Source organism: Belonocnema kinseyi, chromosome 7 (assembly GCF_010883055.1).
Source record: "Belonocnema kinseyi isolate 2016_QV_RU_SX_M_011 chromosome 7, B_treatae_v1, whole genome shotgun sequence".
In the NCBI taxonomy this organism is placed as follows: Eukaryota; Metazoa; Arthropoda; class Insecta; order Hymenoptera; family Cynipidae; genus Belonocnema; species Belonocnema kinseyi.
Window position 1 is genome coordinate 37,090,075 of NC_046663.1, and position 5,040 is coordinate 37,095,114.

The following is a 5,040-nucleotide window of genomic DNA, read 5'->3' on the forward strand; positions in this document are numbered from 1 at the left end:
TTTATGATATCCGTCATTTTAAATTTTTCACGAAAAAATAATTATTTTCTATCATTATATAATTTAAAAACAATTTGCAACGTACAACATAAATTTATTATATGACATTTAAATTCACTGCGATAAACATTTGTTTGCTACCACAAATAAGCAATTATACACCTGCTAATAGGTATATTTATTAACAATTCCGAATTTTTCTACTTTCCGAATGTTTCCTCTCCGTATATGTACATATTCCTAATTTTTCACCCTCCTAATTTTAACGCTTCTGAATTTTCACCCATTCCGCTTCTTTGGTTTCCGAAGAAATACCTTTCAGAGTTTTGGATTTCCGACTTATTGCTCTTTCCTACTTTTTGCTATTCCTAAGTTTTGCCATTATGTATTATAACCCATTCTGAAATTTTACCTTTCTTAATTTTTACCGTTCCGAAAAATTAACGGCCCCCCGTGTGCTGTTTGTCCACATTCTACGCGTTTATTTTATGGCAAATGTTATAATATTCAGGGTTACTACAGAAAAATTGCAAAATGCAGAAGTCAGTCATACTTGGGTCGCTCCGTGTCCTTAGAGTGCACGATACTTTTTCATGACAGTTGTTTTGAGTCACACACAGTGTAACCATCTATACCACTGTAAAATCCTGTGGTTACACAGTCCCACAACAAAAATGTCTGCTATCCGAGTGAAGCCAGCATACGCATACATTTTTGTGGTCGCTGATTTCGAATCCGGGGAAAGTTTGACCCCACCAGATCAGTATCAAGGTCAATTGAAGGTCAAAATGGAGAGAACCAATGGATCGGAGAAATTCTCTACTCTCAGACGCTTCGGGGTCGCTGAATGCGAATCCACCGTCATATTGACCCTATCAGGTCAGGATCAAGGTCAATTGAAGTTTAAAATCAGAAAAAAAACATTGAATCGGCGTGAACTACGTCTATAAGACTAAATCCAAATACGGGGTTAGTTCGACCGCATAATTCCGATTCCATAGTTTTCTTAATTATAACCTTGGGATGACCTTTATTCCGACCTGATGGGGTAGAAATGGCCCCAAGTTCGAATTAAGCGACCCCATAACGATTGAAAGTAAAGGTTTTCTCCGATCCAATGTTTTTCTTCATGTTTACCTTCACTTGACCTTGACCCTGACCCGATGAGGTGAAACTGACCCCGGGTTCGGATTCAGCGACCCCAAGAATGTTTGAGAGAAGTTTTCTCCTATCCGATGTTTATCTCCGATCCAATAGTTTTCTACATTTTGACCTTCAATTGACCTTGACCCTAACCTAATGGGGTCAAATTGACTAAGGTTTCGGAGTCATTGACCTAGAAACGGTATAGGTATGGTCGTTTATCTCGGGTTGCAGACCATTTTTTGTGTGGGGCTGTTTACTGTTTATGACAAAACCTCAGTATGTATATTTTTAATTAATGAAATAAATTTGTTGCAATAAAATAAATTAATCTATTATTTTTACGGTTATCTATTCCAATGTTTAATTTTTTGGAAAATCACTGGAAAGGACGTTGTACGAAAAGGCATAATTCACGAATTTCCGAATTTGGTTTTATTTATTAGAAGTAGGCAAAATCCTTGTTTAGTACTTTCTTATTTCTTAGTCATTACTTCTTATTACTTATTCCTTTCGCGATTTAATGAGGCTAACTAATAACTAGAAATTACTTTTTTAAATTAAATTTACGTGAAACAAGTTTCATCCCAATATCCCCGCTGGAATACTACAATTAAAAAAATTTATCAAGTTAAACAAAACTTGTATAAAATTAAAAAATTATAATTTTTCTCTAAAAGTTCGTTTCGCAGATTTTATTCTCTAAATTAATTTTATTTCGAGTCCGTCATAAAATACAAGCAATCTGTGAAATGAAATTCAAGAACCGAGCGATTATGGAAAAATTGGAATTTATGTAATTTTAACAAATTTGTTTAATTCAATCCATTTTTGAAAACGGCAGTCTTTCGATAGGGATATTGGCATGGCACTTTTCTGGCTGTTGTCCAAAATCAAATGCTATTAATTTGTGAAACAGAATCCGAGAGCTTATTGTTTAGAGGTAAATTATAATTTTTAAAGTAAAAAATGTAGTTTCATAAACTTTGGAAAATGATAACTCTTCAGTAACGATATTGAGATGAAACTTTTTGTCTGTTTGCGGACACAAAATATGTACAATAACTTATATGCACAAGAAAAAATTAAAATATAAGAAATTATACATTAGAGTATGCGGGTGGATAAAAAGTAATTTTAATAGCACGATAATCATCTTCGTACAATGAGACGTATTAGTTTTTTATTGGTGATAAAACAAGCCTCTGATTATTTGTCAAGAAGAAGAAACCATGAAAAATATACATTCATTTGTTATAAAATAAGAAATTGGATAGTGTTCTTTATCAGTGGCCATGTAAACCATAAATTATTATAATAATATTTCATTAGTAATTCGTTGAATATAATTATCCAACATCTAACATTTTGGGACTTAATTTATTATTTCAAACAATATTTTAGTTTCATATCTTTGATATTGGGCGAAACAAATATTTGATCGGTTTGAACAAATTTCTGTTTGATTGTAACAAACATTTTTTTTATTGAAATGATATTTTAATCTTAATGATTATTTTTGAATTAATAATTCAATTACACATCTGCAATCGTATTTCATTCTAATTATAATTAAAATTTTAAATTATCTTTCGAATTAAAAGCCAAATGTCTCTTACTCATTTAAAAAAGATCCCTATTGTTCCCATGTATATTTTCTGGGATAAGGACTGTTATTTCTGAAATTGGTCCCAAATTTGTTGAAGTTTTAAATAGCAATTATGTACAGTAACCCTGATTATTATATACTTTTTAATTTTACTACTATTTTCTATTTAACGGATTCCAGGTTCCGAAAGAATATTAATTCTGCCAAAAATTATGAATTTGGTTCATTAGATCTATAATTTTGAGAGTGATAACATTTCTATTGTTAGTTACATATTAGGCGATTATTGTAAATTTCTAAGCATAACATGGCACAATAAAATCGCTCGGTCTTGTAAATTTCGAAAAAGTAAAGTGTATTTTACAATTTTCGAACCGTTCAGTGAATTGACATTTGTTATACAAAAGGAGAAGGCTTCATTAAAAGTGCTTTGGATGATCGCTCGTATAGCTGCGTTTTGAACGAAGACTGTCCAAGCTACTTTTATATAATTCTTAAGTTTTTTGCTAGTAAGGTATATTTTACTATACTTTTTTAATTTCTCATTTATATTCAATATCTGATTCTGATGAAGTTTTTAATTTGAGAGATGATTTCATGACTAAGAATGGTCTTAGAGCCGTAATAAAGTATTCAATTACTATTTTTAATCTTTAGAAATAAGTAATTAACTGACATTAGTATCCCCTCAATTGTACGTTCTCTCAATAATAGTTTGCTTAAGTTAGTGTCAACTGAACCGTCGCAACTGACAAGAAAAAAACAAAGGTTAGGGGTTTTAATCTGTAGGTTAAGTGTTCATCTTTGTTCAATCATTTAAGGGCGATTACATTCAAAAAGGTTCGATTCATTCTTCTGATACTGATTTTATTTAATTTGCAAATCATTGAAAAATAATCTGTATTTGTGGTAAAATAAATTCGTACAAATCCAATGATGTGGCAGTTGTTAGATGATTGTGGAAAAAAGGTTTCCTAACTTTGAAAAATCAAAACTTTCTTCATTCTTCGTAAGGAATGCAGATAGGGTTAGGATTAGATCCTAAATTTTATTATCATTTATATATTTTTTAATGCGCGTTATTGAATAACCCCCATCTAATTTATAAAAAAGAACATTGATTTAAATAAGAAATTAATTAAAATCTCGATTGAAATACGATTTTAAATATCCAATAGAAATTATTGTTAGAGCCCTTTTTTCACTTTTACCAATATCTTTACAACAAATTTGGTCACATGTTTTCAAATGAAAATGAGATGACGAGACAGAAAAAGGGAAGGGCTAGAAAGATGGGAGGAGTTAAAGACCAAACTGACAGACAGATCTCATGAATAAGTTTTGAAATCATGGAACACATTTTTTCTTTTGAAGATTGTGATATTGGAAGGAAATGAATATTTAAAGAAACGTTTTATAAAGTTAATTAGGTTTTCAATAAAATACTTGAAATAAAAAGTTGAATTGAAGTTTTAAATTTTGCCTAACCTAGATTGCATTCTTTACGGAGAGATGATGAGCGTTTTGAGATTTGCGAGGTGTAAGGAAGGACATGGAGTTTATAAAATCGAGCGTCGGAAGATACTGTATGAAGCAGCGCAAGCGTGGCACAGTTTCAATGCAGCGAATGTTGGAAGGTTGTTTTTTTCTCTTTTTTTCAATAAATTGAAGGAATTCTGAAGTTGTTATATTTGTCTCTTTTTTTTCTAAAAAAAATCACAGAAAAATGTCTATCCTCTCCATTCACAAATTTCCAGTAGAAAATTTTTTTTTCATAGAAATTTTGGTTAGATGTTATGCTGATAGTCTCATGAGATAATTAGCGAAAGTGGCCCTTGAGACAAGTAGCGTAGAATAATTGTTTGAACGATTGTTAACACACTTTCCAATTAATAGATATTGTTGTTAGTTGAAAAACTCGATTTTTTGTAAAAATCTTCTGCTTGAACAACAATGGCGATAGTCATTCATTTTAAATAATTTGATGTTTATTTTGTTAGTCCATTGTTCTAAAATCCATATTTTTTAAATATTGATTTTTATTTATAAATTGTGAAAAAATGTCTCGCAAGCTTTTCTAGGAACCGAACCCAGGACTTTCGTATTGCTAGTCAGGTGTTCTTATTTACTAAGTTACGGGGAAATGAAATTAATTTCTTCACAAACCTTAAAAGTTGTTAATGTGAATTTTAAAAGGTTTTAAGAGAATACAAAAATTTTCTTAAGACTTATGAGAAAATTTTAAATGATTTTTTTTATTTAGAAAATTGGTGATACGTTTAATATAG

The 5,040-nt window shown here is 30.6% G+C and overlaps 1 protein-coding gene across 5 annotated transcripts in view; it reads left to right on the forward strand.

Moving 5' to 3' along the window:
* The window catches only part of LOC117175914 (growth factor receptor-bound protein 14-like), a 1,501,030-nt gene that overhangs the window by 422,588 nt on the left and 1,073,402 nt on the right, over window positions 1-5,040 (forward strand). The window lies entirely within an intron of this gene.